Raw genomic sequence first — 17,655 nt, forward strand, 5'->3', positions numbered from 1 at the left:
AATAATGATTTAGAGCATTTTTATATGACTATAGATTGTTATTTCTTCTTCCAGTTTGTATCATTTGGCCATTCATCAATTGGGGAATGACTCATATTTGTATATGTTTGACAAAGTTGTTTATATATTTTAGATATGAGACCTTTATGTAATAAACTATAAGAGAACCTATATGATCTAAAATGTTAACAGAAATTCACTTTGTGTTGTCAAAGAACTGGAAATTGTAGTGATGCCTATCAACTGGGGAATAGTTGAACAAGTTGTGGTATATGATTGTGATGGAATATTACTGTGCTATAATGATGAGCTCAATGATTTTAGTAAAATATGGAAAGAAATAATGCAAGAAATAATGAAGGGTAAAATGAGCAGAATCAAGACAATGCTGTATATAGTAACAGCAATATTGTTTTAAGAATGACTTTGAGAGAATAAATTATTTTATCTATCACTAAAACCCAAATTAACGATAAAGGACATATGAAAAAAGTGCTATCTGCATCCAGAGGAAGATTGGTTGGTTGGTTGTTGTCCTTCATTCTCAATGAGGACCAAATTGACATCACAACGTTAGAGTCAAGTTATAGTATGTCCAACTATGGCTGATCGGACCAACACGAGTTTGGAATGTTCTACTACAGGTCTGGCACAAATAGTTCGTATGAACACTTGGGGCAGATTCTCTAAATTTATGCATCTCCCATTTCTTTTGAGCTACTTCAATTTTGCTTTACTTATAGAGCATGAAACCTCCTCTGATGAGGGAATGTCATGCTGGGTCATGCTGTGCTAGTGTCTCCATGTCGCACAATCAAATCCAAAGTTCTTTAAGAAGACCTTGAGAATGTCCTTGTATCATTTCTTCTTACCACCATGTGAGTACTTGCCCTGTGTGAGTTCTCCATAAAATAGTCTTTTTGGCAAGTGTATGTTTGGCATTCAAACAACATGGTCAATCCATCAGAATTGTGCTTTCTGTAGTAGAATCTGAATTCTTGACAGCTGAGCTTGAGAAAGAACTCTTATCCTGCCAGGTGATCTTCAGAATCTTCCTAAGTCAATTCAAATGGAAGTGATTCAGTTTCCTGGCATGACGTTGGTGGACTGTCCAGATTTCACAGGCATACAACAATGAGGTCAGCATAACCGTTCTGTGGATGTTCAGTTTGGTAGTCACTCTAATACCCCTTCTCTCCCACACTTTCCTTTGGAGACTCCTAAACACTGAGCTAGCTCTAGCAATGCATGCACAAACCTCATTGTCAATGTGTACATCCCTAGAAAGTATACTGAACGTATCCACAGTATTCAAAACTTTTCCATTTGCTGTAACCAATGGTTTCATGAATGGACAGTGTGGTGCTGGCAGATGGAACACCTGTATTTTCTTGGTGTTAATTGCTAGGCCAAAATTAGTACAAGTGCAGAGATTGATCCATGCTTTGTTATCTCAGCTTCAGAAGCTGCATTGAGTGCACAATCATCGAGAGAAAGAACTGATACGTAGAAGTATGTATACAATAATTTTACATATATTTTACATATTGAGGGTGTGTGTGTGTGTGTGTGTGTGTGTGTGTGTGTGTGTACCTATTTGTGTCTAATGGTAGCCATCCCTAGGGCAGGGAGGAGGGAAGAAAAAAAGAAAACAGAAATTTACATGATAATTTTGTTGTATATTTGAAAAGAATAGCAAATAGTAGATTTGCAGTTTCATACACAGTCATTCTTTAGTTGTGCTATACCATGGAAATACTGTTTTTATCCCACAAATTAAAAATAAAAATAAAAAAGCATAGGTCTGACCATGTTACTCTTTTGCTCCGTGAGCAGTGGCTACTTATTGCTTCTAGGATAAAACAAAACCTTTCTTTGTTATTTAGTCTTTCACAACTAAGCTCCAACCTGCCCTTCAGACTCCTTATGCATTATTCCCCCTTGTGAACTCTATGATCCAGCCAAACTGGCTTTCGTGCTATGTATTTCGCACATGTGACGTTCCATTTCCTGTCTGTCTCCTTACGCGCTCTTCACCTCTACCTTTCAGGGCTCCCTAACCTCCTTCAAAACTCAAGTGCTGGTGCAGGTCCAAAATTTACCTTATATTCATTTTCTGTATATTTTATGTATGCTTATTTTGCATTTGCAAATATGGCTAAATCTATTCTCTCTCTATAGAATGTACCTTGAGGGCAAGAATAGTTTCATTTTTCTTTTTATATCCTGGCACCTCTGCTGGGTAATAGGTGCTTAATAAAGGCTTCTTGATTGATGGGTCCAACCAAGGTTATCTCAGGTTTCCCTTCATTTTCAGCCCTGTCTTATGGCTTTCCCTTCTTGCCTAATTCCCAGGTCCTCTAGAACAGAACTCAGCCTGGGGATGTGAAACTCCTAAAAAACTGCTCCCTGGCTTCAATGCAGATGTCAGGTGGGTGAAAACCATGCAGTTCCTGTCCCTGTAGTTGCTCCCTTTGTATTCCTTCCACTCTATTTTTGCCTGTCTTATATCTAGCTTCCAGTGCTTCTAATCCATCGTTATATGGGTTTACGCCTAGCCCTATCTTCTTCCTAAATCCTAGAAACTTCTTGGCTTTCTCATCCTCTTGGCTCCTAGCTTTTAGTTTCATATTAATTGACCTTCTAAGGGCCCAGCTTGAATGGTTTTGGAGCAAGGTTACACACTGGGCCAGGTTTAATCATACACATACAAACAACCCCCACACCCCAATACTTATTCAAATACTCACATATACCAGCACACTAATACATTTTAAATTATGCATGCATGAACACACATGTGACCATGGAAACACACATGTTTGCATAAACAGAAGCAATCCCACAGTCATACTCTCAAACCCTTCCTTCTCTCAGCTTCCCTATAGAGCTTGAGCTTGGGAAATGGCTCAACAGCTGGCTGTGTTCAATCCTTATCATCACTAACAAGGCTCTATTATTCTCTACCAGGGGATTCTATCTTTCCCAGGCTCTATGTGGAGCCAAGTTAAGGGGAGGTTAGGCTTTAGGGAATACCAGGTATATGCTGACACACCTAATCACACAGGAATATGCATGCTTCTCTATTTATATATGCTGAAACAAGAATCTATTCACTTATAAACACCTACATAAGTATACACATATGTTGACATGCACTCATACACATAGGCAAGTCTAGAGAAAATGAGACAATATTTGTAAAGTACTTAGCACACACAATGCTTGCCATATTGTAGGCATTATCTAAGCGTTAGCTATTATTGTCATTATTACCTTACTGTCCCTCCCTCTCACCATTCCAGGGAACCCTGCCCTGTGTCCTCTCAACTCTCAAACCTTGGTTGGACCATGTTGGCAGTATGAGATAGGAGAGAAGGAAAAATATCAGATATTTCCACAGAGCATGCTGGTCCTGGAAGGAGAGGTATATATCTGAAGAAACTTGAGACTGAATTACCCTCACACTTTTTTCTCTCTGGATCTCAGGATACAGAACAGCTGGAAATGAAACTTAGCTAGTAGGCTCTGTTCAATTCAATTTAATTAAACATACCAATCTAAATGTCTATACATATATGTATATAATATGCATATAATGTGTGCATATGTATGTATATGTGTGTACATGCATGTGTGTATAAGAAGGATTATGCCTCCCACGTGTTGGGGGAATAAATTTGTATATTCATGATTATACCTTTTGAAGTAAATATTCCTTTGTATAAGGTCCTATGTTCATATAGATTTATTAATATGTTATATGTTTATAAATACAGATACTTATAAAGAAATATATAGTTCAAACTTACCCTGTGTAATTCACTCTTCTAGACACTGGGATTACAGGGACAGAAAGGATAATATTTTCTATTCTCAAGGGGCTAAATGTTTTGGAGTAGTGGAAGAGGATCCAACCTGACACAGATAAATAATTGTCAGCTAAAGTATCTGCAAAGCAAAGAGGTTTCAAGATACCTGGAAAGACTTGTATGAACTGATGCAGAGGGAAGTGAGAGCCAGAAGAACAGTTTATACAACAACATTACTGCAAAGACAAACAACTTTGAAAGATCTGAGAACTCTGATCAATGCATTGATTCCAGAGATCTTCCTGATGGAGAAATGATGGGTTCTGGGTGCTGAATGACACAAACATTTTTTTGATGTGGACAATGTAGGAATTTGTTTTGCTTGACTCTGCAAGGTTTCTGTTTTTCTTTTTAATTGGGGCTAGTGGAAGAGAAAATAAATGCTTAAGGGTGGAAAAATTACATTTAAAAACAAAATTATTTTAAGTGACGGAAAACACAAACAATCAAGGGTTAGGAGTGGTTTTCTGTAGGGAATGGCACCTGAGTTGTCTCTTAAAGGAGGATAGGAATTTTCAGGAACAAAGCCTAGGAGAGGACTGCATTGCAGACGTGGTGGCCATACTGTACAAAAGGACTGAGGTAGCAGATGGAATGTTTTATCTATGAAAAACATATCCTTTCCCAGGGAAAACTATTTGCTCTTAGGTTGACATCTCCTACTTCACTTGAGCCAAGTCTGGAAGGGATAGAATCCAGGATCAGGGAGCCAGCTCCCACTTGTGGAATCTCGAAGGTAAATCCTTCAGTCTGTTGGTCAGTCAGTGTATCAGAGAAACTTCTTGTATTGATTGTTTACTGGGTGCAGAATGTGACAGTGGGTCCTGAGGGGAAAAAAGGGAAGCTCCAGAGACAAAGGAACTAGGCTCATGGGAATATTTCATATGTATCTTTCCACAACGTGGAAAAAAATCATAAAAACTCATGAAGGTGGGCATTGCTTTACAAACCCTTATGGTGGATATTAAATTCCATTTCAACACTATGTGAGGGAAAAGGGATCAGTTCTATAAAAGGTCCCTGAAGTGTGATTTGCTGCTGCAAATTCTTCTTTCATGTGTCTTTGGAGTAAATCTGGATTCTCATAGACTGACTCTTTTAGCTGATGCTCATCTGTACTTAGAGCTTGGCTGATCCCTGAGCATGAGCAGTAAGTTAAGGGCCCAGCAGGTAGTAGTGGTAGGGAATAAAGAAAAGAGGAACCTGAATCCAAATGGGTTGGGCAAAGACTTCATGCAAGGGCAACCTTAACAGGGTGGTTGAAAAGGAGGATATGCAATAGCTAATAGGCCAGAAATAGTCTCAGTTAAGGTTCAGAAATGCTGGTTATGGATTCCAGTGGGGCCGGATTCATCATTAGAGTAAAAAAGTATCCAACAAGTTAGAGAAAACCTCATGCTCTGTGATGTTAACAGCTCTGGGGTTAAGATTTCCAAGCTCAGATGTGGTTAGGTTACCAGACTGTGAGGATAGTAGGTGGTCAGAGCCTCAAAGAGGTCTGACTGTTGAGAGAGCCCAGTCAGAAAAGGGAATTGAGAGTCAAGGCCCCTAGGGTAGGAAGGAAGTGATTTTCAGGGTCACAAGGTGGTAGTAGAATGAATACCAGAAACTTAGGCTGAGATGTGAGCATGGGTAAGAATCCCCAGATGAGAAAACAGGTTAGTAGGAACTCCAAGTTGGAAGGGTAACTGGGGCTCAGGGCCAGATGATTTTTAAAAATGGGTTTCAGAATTAGGGAAGTGAGGAATTGGTGCTTCTATCACAGAGAATAATGAGGGTCAGAACCTCGGGATGGAAGGTCAGTGGGGAGTGAGGGAATCCAAGATGAAAAGGAAATGAGGGTTGGAAAGAAGTGGAGACCTGGGGCCTATAGATGAGCAAGGGAATAGGAACCAGGGTTCCCAGTGAGAAGGAGAGTAGGATTAGAGGCCCAAGGTTGAGAGAAGAATGGGGATTAAGAAAACAGGTGGGAAGGTAAGTAGGGGTAAAGGTTCTCAAGCTGGAAAGGGAGTGATGAAGCATTTCTCAGGAATTCAGGGGATCAGGCTGAGTTGGAGAATGGAAATGTGGGAAAGACAGTGCTAGGAAACTGGCATGGGAAGAGAAAATTACTCCGATACATGGAGGAAGCATAATTCTTAAAGTTTTATTTGAATTTTTAAAGTAAAAGCAGTTTTTTGTGTACTGGAAGACCACACACTTGCATCCCAGCACAGAAGCTCAGTTCTTAAGTTTTGTAATAGTAGCTATAGGGAAATCCCTTCTCTACAACTTTCTCTTCACTTTCATTTGACTGCTGCCTTGGTTTACTTTCATTTAGATATTAAATCCTTATTTCCTTTTCTTTTCTTCTCTTTTTTTGTTTCGTTTCATCTCTTCTCCTCCCCTCTCTTCCCCTCTCCTCCCCTCTCCTCTCCTCTCCTCTCCTCTCATCTCCTTTCCTCTCCTCTCCTAACAGGTTTGTTGGGTAGACATGAAAAGGCAACCTTCCATCTCACTCCAGATCTCCCCCTGCCCTGAAAGGTTAGATCTCCCTCAGGACTTTAAGGAACAGGTCTTTTTGGTTGAGGTCCCAGTCAGCCATGAAACTGCAGAGCTTTCTCATTTTGTCCAGATTAGTGTTCTTGGTCCTGACTTCTTGGCATTGCTTCTCACTGAGGACTTTTCCATACAGTTTGTCTAGGACAGGATTCAGTTGGATGACATAGTTGATGAAATCTGTCAAATGTTGTCCACAAAATGTATCCCTGGGGAGTATAGATCAGAAGAAAATATAAAGAAGGGATGAGATGATGGTTTAAAGGGGAGGAGGCAGCAGTTAAAATGAAAGCAGTGAGTGGATGGCTCCTGGGAAGGAGAATGATATATAATGGGGGGTGGGGTGATGGGAGGAGCCCCACAAGTATATTCCACCCCCTAGGCTTCATCCTTTATTGGTTCTGGGTGAGGAAAGCGCTTCTAAGTATTTGTATTTTTTTTACATCAAGGCTGTATTCACTCTTCCTACCCTACTCCCACCTGTCAAAAATAATTAACCGCAACCTATGATTATAATTTCTGATCCTTGGGTGGGACCATTTTCCATTCCTCTAGGCTAATCTATCTCCTTTCGCTCCCTCACACCTCCTCTAAAGGCAGGCCTCCTATGAGAAGTCTTCCCTGATTAATTCCATTGTGCTTACACACTTCCCTTTTTCATCCGTTACCCTCTTTCACTCCAGTGCCCCAGTGTCTGACATTCTGGACTAGGAAAGCTTTGCTTCCAGGGTTTCTGAGTACAGATGAACTTCAGTTAGAACAAACTTGGTCAATGAAAATCCCAAAGATACATGAAGAGGAACTTTTGTTACAACAAGGTCACCTGGCATGGCTCCTTTAAAGAGTCATCACTCTCAGAGCATTGAATTGAGATTCTATTTACCTACAGTTTTTTTCAGGAGCATGTCCTCTGTAAGGGCCCAGTGAGACTATCTGTATATTTTATAACTTGCTTATATTTTGGAAAGAAACATGTAAAACATTCTCTGGGCACAGTTCCTATTTGGTTTTGGATCTCTCTTTCAAGTTTCTCCCACTTCTAGCATTTACTCAGACTTGACTTCCCATTTCCCTTCAGCCCTGCTCCTCCTACTTCATTAGGATCATTCTGTTCATACTAATTTCACCTTTTTTTTCAAATACAATACTCATTGATTGGGGCAGGAGGGAGTCTGAAGACTTGTCTTTCTCCCTATTGCTTCTTATAGATTGACTCTACTGTCATCACATGCCCTTTATCCTTTGAGGTTCACTCTATCCAAATCCTGGTGGCTGTTATTTACCATCCCCCAAGACATCCTCCCTCTTTTCTCAGAATTTCAGTGTCTGGATTACTGTATGTCTCTCCAACTCTCCCAACACTTGACTTTCTATTAGAGGCCTTCAAAATACATCCTGATGTTTCTTCAGGTACATTAACTCCCAAGTTCTTCAATCTACTTAGCTCTTGTGACCTTAAGTTGTCATAGTGATGGTCACATCTTCGATTTTGTCCTCATTCACAAGAGTTCTGCCTCCATGATCCCAAACTCTGAATATCTAATCATAACCTCCTACCATTTGGTCTTTCTCTGTTTCTTATTCCACTTAAACCTATTCTTCATTCTCACAGTGACTTCTAGTCTCACCAAGTCTAGTCTATAAGCATTTGTAAAGCACGTCAGCCCTTATTTTTATTGATTCCTCTGTAATCTAAGACACTGTTGATCACTGTCTTCTCTTGGATATTCTTTCCTCTCCTACTTACTCCTTTGGTTCTCCTTCTATCTGTGTGACTACCATCTATCATTCTCCCTTGCTGGATCAATGTCCATGTCATGTCCACTCAATGTGGTTATTTTCCAAGACTCTGTTCTGGGTCCTCTTTGCTCTCTATATTTTCTCACTGTGTGACCTCATCAGTTCCCATGAGTTCAATCATTATCTCTATAAAGATGATTCATAGATCTGTATATCCAATCTTTGACTCTCTGTCTCTGTCTCTCTCTCTGTCTCTGTCTCTCTCTCTGTCTCTGTCTCTGTCTCTGTCTGTCTCTGTCTCTCTGTCTCTGTCTCTGTCTCTCTGTCTCTCTGTCTCTCTCTCTCCTTTCTCCAGTCTCACATCACAAACTATTCAGTGGCATTTCCAACTGATTGCCTAAAACTGAGCTCATTATCTTTCCTCTCAACCTACCACTCTTCTACATTTTGCTGTCACTCAAGTTTACAATCTTTGTGTCATCCTCACCTCACTTCCATTCATCCCACGTATCCAATTAGTTGCCACATCTCTGGAATTTGTCACATCATCCTACATACATGTTCATCATGCTAGTTCAGGTCCTAGTCATCTCTCATCTGAACTGTTGCAAAGCATCTTATTTTGTCTCCCTGGCTCAAGTCTCCAATCCATCCTCGTTGCCACTAAAGTACTTTTCCTAAAGCCCAGTTCTGATCATGCCACATACTATTCAATTAATTCTGATCATTATGTATTACAGTGCAAACTCTCTTGTTTGGCATACGAAGCTCTTAACAACTTGTCTTGTTTCTATGGCCTATCCGTACTGGTATCCTTGCTGTTCCTCACATGAGACGTAAAATCTCCCATCTCCATGATTTTGTGCTACTTATTCTCCATGCCTGGAATGTTTGGAATGTTCTCCCTTCTTACTTCTCCCTCTTAGAATCTCAAAAATTTCTTCAAAACTCAGTTCAAGTACAACTTTTTTCAGGAAGTATTTTCTGGTCCTTGTAGATACAAGTACCTTCTTTAAGTCTGTCTTATACCTTATTTGTATATGTCTTACAAATATATATATATGTACATGTCATCTACCCCTATTTGAATGTAAATTCCTTGAGGGTGGGCTCTTTGTGCCTGGCACAAAGTAGGTTTATAAATGCTTGTTGGTTTGCTTGTTTGATTCCCTCTGGAATTACTTTTTTTCTTCCTCGGTGCCTAGGGGGCACTCAATACTCAGTAAAAGAAGTTTTCCTGATGGATCAAGTAACTGAATGACAAATTGACTGAAAGACCTCCCTAGTTCCCACACTGTGAAACGTGCTCCCTGATCCTGGATTTTGACCCTTTCATGTTTAATTCCAGCTTTTCAGGCTATGAGGGTCAAGTGGCTCCAACTTAGGGGCAAATAGAGTCCCTTGAATGAGGAAGACTATATTTTTACCTGATGGAGCAGATGTTGGGACTGGAATTGGAGTGGATTGGGCTGTGTTTCCATCTGAACCACATCCTGAGGCTGTAAATAGAGTACTGAGTTGACATTGTCTCAAATTCTCCCAGACCTGAGGCTCTCCTTCCTGGGGTGTCCCCTCTGGGTAGAGTGTTCTGTCTTTTTCTTCCCCACCTTCCTCATTCCACCCACCAGCTCAACCCTCCATGACAGAAATCAGATTTCTCTCATTTTAGATATCACAGGACAGGTGTGGTGAGGGGAAGAGTATACAGCTTGGAACAGATAGGTGTACTCTATATGCATGCCTCCTTTTATGTAAATATGTGTTAGCATGAGTGATGTAGCATGGGCTGACTGTAGAATCCAGTCCTTAAAGCATACATAAATTTCCTTTGCCATTTTCCAGTCTGACTATGTATAACCTTTGGAGGAGCCAATTTCTGGCCATGCATTATGGAAATGAATGTACTATGCAGTGATGAAATGTCTTCTAATTATCACCTGATCTGGAATGTAGGGGGTTCCAAAATGAAGAAATGAGACAGGTTTTTGAGCTGCCTGGATAGGGCAAAGGTTTTTCTTCCTCTCTAATCCTAGGTGAATGAGTAGCCAAAAATGAAATTGTCCAGGCAGTGACCTTGTGATTTCGAATGATCCAGAGGTTCCATTGATGGCCAGAGCTGTGATGGTGGTGGCAGAATCTCCTGGGTGTGGCACTAGCTGATGTCAGAGGAAGTTTCTATTTCTGGAATAGAGATCAACAGGAGACAGCATATTTAGCAAAGTGAAAAAGTCACTTGAGACAAGGTGACTTCAGGGACTATGAAGTCCTTTGTAGCAGAGAGAAGTTCTAGCCGCAGATTCTAAAAAGATCTACTCTTGAGAATTGGAGGTGGGGCCATGTGAAAACTACCGTTGAAGAAAGAGCTTCCAGTACCAGAAGCTATGAGTCACCCCTTCATACCAAGGTCCTTTTCACATATTCTTCATCACTGCTGAACTTTATATTTGTGCCCATTCTCCCAATGGAAACTATATTTGTGCAATACAGATATTTTAGGGGAATGTTTTGTAACTGGTGTTCTTACTATACCTTTTTAATAAATACATTTCCTAAAAACTAGTTGTCTGGCTATCTAATTGTTAATAGAGGGCACATCAGTGGGGGCTCAGGAACCATAGTAGTAGAAGCATAAACCCTCAGGGTTACCCCTAGAATTCTGAAGGCAGTAGTATTCAGCCTCTTGTGTACTCAACTTGTCAGTGGGAGTACAAATTGGGGGAGAGAGCTAGAAGAGAGCACTTCATTTATGTACATTTACACAGAACTCATTTATACATGTCTGTAATTCTTCGAGAATATATGTCAGCATGTGCCTGAACTCTCCATAAAGACTGATCTCCCTCCAGTTTGACTCAGCATAGAGACAGTAAATGAGAGACTCTTTTGGAGGAGAGTGATGGTACTCTCAATGATGACATTCGGCATGAAGTTTAGGCTCTATGGAGAGGCTGAAGTAAGTGAGGGATTGTGGATATGTGTAAATATGAATCTGTTGCACTCTAGTTCTGTGTGAATATATGTATGTGTGAGCATTTGTGTTTGTTGATTTCTGAGTTAACTTATGAGTGTTCTGATTTGTGCACTTGAAAATGCAAGTTAGGGTGTGTGTGTGTGTGTGTGTGTGTGTGTGTGTGTGTGTGTGTGTGTGTGTGTGTATGTGTGTGCGTGTGGTCAAATGCTTCCCAGGATGTCCTGTCTCATTTATTCCTTGGTTCTAGCCCACCAAACTAGATCTTTAGGAGTAGAAAAATTGAAAGTAAAAGCTAGGAGACAGAGAAATGAAAATAAGGAAGGCAATAAGGAATAGGATAGAGAGTGAAGAAGATTAGGCTCAAGAGATAGCTTGAGATGGAAAGCAGGGTCTCGGATTCTAGGAGAGATCTTAAATCTATTGAAGAGATCAGGACTGAAGACTTGGGCAAAGAGGTTAGACACAGAATGAAAAAACAGGAAAAAAAGAAGGGAATAGGAGGAAGAAGAGAGTGAAAGATGGGTGCTTGGGTCTAAGGACCTTACCAGACTTCACACCCTCCTGGACACTGACAGTTGCCTCCAGCACACCCTGCTCCCTGAGCATCTCTGCCACCTCCAACCCATAGTCCTCCAGGTAGAAACTGACTGTTTTATTGGTGAAGTCCAAGGCATTCAGGGGAAGCTGAATCCCCTCTGGGCATACAGTTGAAATCATTCCATGGTGAAGGGGGGAAAAGCTTGAGCTCGAACTTCCTTAGCTCATTGATGGTCAGATTCTCCAGGGACTTCAACTTGAGGTCCTGGGTGTGCCCCATAGCTACTAGAACTCAATAATCTACCTGATCTCTGCCTTCCTAACAGTTTTTCCTAAGAGCAACAGTAGTTGGCTGATAGTAGGGGCATCTGCATCCTGAACAGAAAGATTGGATCAGTAGAAGAGAATATATCCAGTTGGTTCAAGGGTGGGGACATTCTACTCTCCACCCTGGCCCAAACTCCTCCCATAGAGTGGGAAGAGAAGGAGATGAGATAACTAAGAGAAGGGACAAATGATGCAAACCAAGGATGCAGTACCCCCAATCTCTGGTTTCATTTCTTTCAAAAATGTAAATTGATTTGATTTAATTCCTCTGGCAATATGTGCCTCCAAAGGCAACTGATTAAGGGTCTCACATTTAGAATAGCAATGGTGCAGGTAGAAGAATGGGAGATGGTTTTGGTTGAACCAAGGGGAACTGGTAGGTCCTCTGACCTATGATAAGTGCATTCTGTTTGACTATTGGATAGAGATCCCAGCCTCCTCTTGGGCTTTAGAAACACAACAACATTTGGAGACAGAAGACAGCAGAGATGACATCCCCACTGAAACCCCCTCCCCATTTATAGAATCATACAATGAAGAACATAGGTAGAATCATAACTTATAAAGCATAGATCCAGAAAACATAGGATCATGGGATGAAGAAAAAAGATCATAGAACCTTACACATAGAAAGGACCTTAGGGGTGGTCCAGTACAAACTCTATGTTGGAGCAAGACCCTCCTAGATATCATCTTTTTTATACTCTGCTTGAACACTGCCAGCAATAGGGAATAATATTATTATGCCACATTGGAACTGTACAGATTTCAGAAACTGACTATTTCTGCTTTCAAGGATCAATTTAGCTAAGTATATAAAAGCTCATAACCAGTGGATTGGCCATTTGGTGATAGATTTTCTAACCATAGTAACCCTTGAAAAAAAGAATGACAAAATGATCCTCAATTCTGGGCAGACCCTTTTGCTTCGGCAGTGATCAGTGATTGAAAGAGGATAAAAGGGTAGAGATTGTTAATAATTAGAGTTTTTAAACCATCCTTCTGTATTAACTATATCCTTATTCAATTCAATTCTGCTAGAGGAATTCAAACATACGAAATTTTTATTCTTGATAGAAGGGAATCCATAAAGTAGTATGATAAATGTTTTGGGGTGTGTGTAAATACAAACATACATACATATACCATGTGTGTAAACTATGTACATATGTATAAGTATATACACACTATATATATATACACATATACATATATGCACATATGCCCATGCACACACACACATATGAGAGAGAGAAACTTTCTTTTTATCACTGACCTTATTGGCATATAAGTACAGCAGTAGGATCTTTGGGTCAAAGGATATGGACATTTTAGCACTAATCAATAAGAATCTATTAAGCACTTTCTACGTTCTATGGTCTGGGCTTACTGCTGGAAATATAATGAAAAGGAAAAAACAGTTTCTGATCTTAGGGAGCTTATATTCTAATGAAAGGGACACACACACATCTAATGCAATGAAATAATATATTTCATAATATATAATTTTATATATTCCATATATCACATGTGTATGGATATTACATTGATATATTTATTTATATATGAAGACATATAAATAGAGGGGCAGCTAGGTGGCATAGTGGATGGAACTCATCTTCCTGAGTTCAGACTCAGCCTCAGACACGTTAACTGTATGACCTTGAACCAAGTCACTTAACAATATTTGCCTCAGTTTCCTCAACTGTAAAATGAGCTTGAGAAAGAAGTGGCAAATCACTCTGCTATCTTTGCCAAGAAAACCCCAAATGGGTTATGAAGAGTTGAACGTGACTGAAAACAACTGAACAATAAAAATAAATAGAACAGATGGAAGATAACCTTAAAGAGGGTGGCATTAGCAGCTAGAGGGGTTAAGGAGAGGCCTCCTTAAGGAGATGGCCCTTGAGCGGAGTTTTAAAGGAAGCCCTGCATTCTAAGAATCGGAGGTTGGGAGGGAAAACATTTCAGGTATAGGGAGCAACCAAGGCAAAGACATGGAGACTGGAGACTGAAGATGGAACATCTTGTAGAAGGAATGGTAAGTGGGTTAGTTTAACTTTGGAGGGAAATAGAGTGCAAGAAGACTGGAAAGGTAGGAAAGAGTCAGGTCGTGAAGGACTTGAATCTCAAACACAAGACTTTATATGTGATTCTGGGGATTAATAAGGAGCCAGTGGAGTTTTTTTTTTTAATTTAATTTTTAACATTTATTTTCACAACATTTTGGGTTACAAATTTTCTCCCCTTTTATCCCCTCCCCCCCCAAACCCAAGCATTCTAATTGCCACTGTGACCAATCTGCTCTCTCTTCTATCATCCCTCTCTGCCCTTGTCTCCGTCTTCTCTTTTGTCCTGTAGGGCCAGATAGCTTTCTTTACCCCTTAACCTGTATTTCTTATTTCCTAGTGGTAAGAACATTACAGTTGATCCTAACACTTTGAGTTCCAACTTCTTTAGCTCCCTCCCTCTCCACCCCTTCCCTTTGGAAAGCAAGCAATTCAATATAGGCCAAATCTGTGTAGTTTTACAAATGATTTCCATAATAGTTGTGTTGTATAGGACTAACTATATTTCCCTCCATCCTATCCTGTCCCCCATTACTTCTATTCTCTTATGATCCTTTCCCTCCCCATGAGTGTTGACCTCGGATTGCATTCTCCTCCCCATGCCCTCCCCTCTATCATCCCCCCACACTGCTTGTGCCCTTGTCCCCCACTCTCCTGTATTGTGAGATAGGTTTTCCTATCAAAATGAGTGTTCATTTTATTCTTTCCTTTAGTGGAATGTGATGAGAGTAGACCTCATGTTTTTCTCTCGCCTCCCCTCTTTGTCCCTCCACTAATGAGTCTTTTGCTTGCCTCTTTTATGAGAGATAATTTACCCCATTCAATTTCTCCCTTTCTCCTCCCAATATTTCTCTCTCACTGCTTGATTTCATTTTTATTTAAGATATGATCCCATCCTCTTCAATTCACTCTGTGCACTCTGTCTCTATGTATGTGTGCATGTGTGCATGTGTGTGTGTGTGCTCCCACCCAGTACCCAGATACTGAAATGTTTCAAGAGTTACAAGTATTGTCTTTCCATGTAGGAATGTAAACAGTTCAACTTTAGTAAGTCCCTTATGACTTCTCTTTGCTGTTCACCTTTTCATGGTTCTCTTCATTCTTGTGTTTGAAAGTCAAATTTTCTTTTCAGCTCTGGTCTTTTCATCAAGAAAATTTGAAAATCCTCTATTTCATTGAAAGACCAATTTTTCCCCTGAAGTATTATACTCAGTTTTTCTGGGTAGGTGATTCTTGGTTTTAGTCCTAGTTCCTTTGACTTCTGGAATATCCTATTCCATGGCCTTCGATCCCTTAATGTAGAGGCTGCTAGATCTTGTGTTATCCTGATTGTATTTCCACAATACTTGAATTGTTTCTTTCTAGCTGCTTGCAATATTTTCTCCTTCACCTGGGAATTCTGGAATTTGGCCACAATGTTCCTAGGAGTTTCTCTTTTTGGATCTCTTTCATGTGGTGTTCTGTGGATTCCTTGAATATTTATTTTGCCCTCTGGTTCTAGAATCTCAGGGCAGTTTTCCTTGATAATTTCATGGAAGATGATGTCTAGGCTCTTCTTTTGATCATGGTTTTCAGGTAGTCCCAGAATTTTTACATTGTCTCTCCTGTATCTATTTTCCAGGTCAGTTGTTTTTCCATTGAGATATTTCACATTATCTTCCATTTTTCCAATCTTCTTGCTATGTTCTGTGATATCATGCTTTCTCACAAAGTCCTTAGCGTCCATCTGTGCCATTCTAGTTTTGAAAGAACTATTTTCTTCAGTGAGCTTTTGAATCTCCTTTTCCATTTGGCTAATTCTGCTTTTGAAAGCATTCTTCTCCTCATTGGCTTTTTGAACCTCTTTTGCCAATTGAGTTAGGCTAGTTTTCAAGGTGTTAATTTCTTCAACATTTTTTTGGTTCTTCTTTAGCAGGGAGCTGATCTGCTTTTCATGCTTCTCTTTCATCCCTCTCATTTCTCTTCCCAGTTTTTCCTCCACCTCTCTAACTTGATTTTCAAAATTCTTTTTGAGCTCTTCCATGGCCTGAGCCCATTGGGTGGGCTGGGACACAGAATCCTTGATTTCTGTGTCTTTGCCTGATGGTAAGCATTGTTCTTCCTTATCAGAAAGGAAGGGAGGAAATGTCTGTTCTCCAAGAAAGTAGCCTTCAATAGTCTTATTTCTTTTCCCTTTTCTGGGCATTCTCCCCAGCCAGTGACTTGACCTCTGAATATTCTCCTCACACCCACCTCGCTTCCTGGTCCTCCCAGCCAGCGTTTGGGGACTGAGATTCAAATGCTGCTTCCCGCCTTAGGGCTTTTGGCAGGGGCAGGGCTGCTATTCAGTGTGAGAATTAAGTTCAGGTGCTGAGGTTGGGGCAGGGCCGCCTCTCAGGCTCAGTTCCCTCAGGGGGTTTATGCACAGACCTTCCACAATGGATCCAGGCTCCCGCCCACTTGGGGAGCCCCTGTCTGCAGCTGCCTCTCAGCTTCTGCCTCTCGGGGGGGCCTGAGTTATGGGGGCACCCCACTCCCCTCTCGACCCGCCAAAGAGACTCTCTCACCGACCCCCGTCACCTGTGGGTGGAGGGACTTGTGCAGCCGCTGGAGATCCCGTCCCTGAAGCCTGCTCGGGTCTGTTTCTCTTGGTGCTGTGGCCGCAGCAGGTCTGGGCTGGGCTGGGCTCCGCGTCTGCAGCACGACGGACCTTTTGCGAGAGGTTTGCAGGTCCCTCTGTGGGTGGAGGGACCCGCGTGGCCTCTGGAGATCCCGTCCCCGAAGCCAGCTCGGATCTCTTCCTCTCAGTGCCACGGCTGCTGCAGGGCTGCCCTCTACTCCCAGTCCCGGCGCCCAGTCCGCAGCGCGAAGGACCCCCCGCAAGAGGTTTGCAGGTCTCTCTGGAACAGAAATCTCCCACGCTCCAACACTCTGTGGACTCTGGGTGCAGAATTCACCGTGAGTTGCTCCCCTGTAGCCATTCTGTGGGTTGTGGGTTCGGAGCTATGTGTATCAAGCCAGTGGAGTTTACTGAGGAAAGTAGAGCCTGAGTGTGTATGACATGGCCTGTGCTAGGAAAATCACTTTGACAACTATGTGGAGGATAGACTGGAATGAGGCAGGGAGACTCATGAGAAAATTGTAGCCACAGTCCAGAGAGTGGTGATGAAAGCCAGAAATATGAGGGCAGACATGTGAGTGGGAAGAAGAGAATGTACGTGGGAGATTTCAAAGAAAAAGATTTCAACAGTTCATAGCACATGTGGCAAGAGAGAGAGAGACAAAAAGAGAGAGAGTCAGTGAGGACAACGAGGTGGAGAATGTGAATCACTGGAATGATATTGACAATAACAGGGAAATTCAGAAGGGAGGAGACATCATGAGTCTGGGGAAAATAATGAGTTCTTCTTTGGATGTGTTGAATTTGAGATGTCTATGGAATATCCAACTGGAAATTCCATTGGGTAATTGATGATGTAGGTGCTATATAAATTCTTATTTCCTTCATTCCTTCATTCTAGTCCTACAGCCTTGTGGAAGCAGTTTCCTAGTGTCTTTCACATGGATGATGCCACTTTAGCAAATGGATGATGTTTGTATATGGATCAGTCTGCCTTTCCCT

General features: G+C 41.2%; 1 pseudogene; it reads right to left on the minus strand.

The window, feature by feature from the left end:
* Positions 1-6,299: 6,299 nt before the first annotated feature.
* LOC140496707 (apoptosis-associated speck-like protein containing a CARD) lies at positions 6,300-11,938 on the minus strand (annotated as a pseudogene).
* Between the last annotated feature and the right edge of the window lie 5,717 nt (positions 11,939-17,655).

This window comes from Notamacropus eugenii, chromosome 3 (genome assembly GCF_028372415.1).
Source record: "Notamacropus eugenii isolate mMacEug1 chromosome 3, mMacEug1.pri_v2, whole genome shotgun sequence".
Taxonomy (NCBI): Eukaryota; Metazoa; Chordata; class Mammalia; order Diprotodontia; family Macropodidae; genus Notamacropus; species Notamacropus eugenii.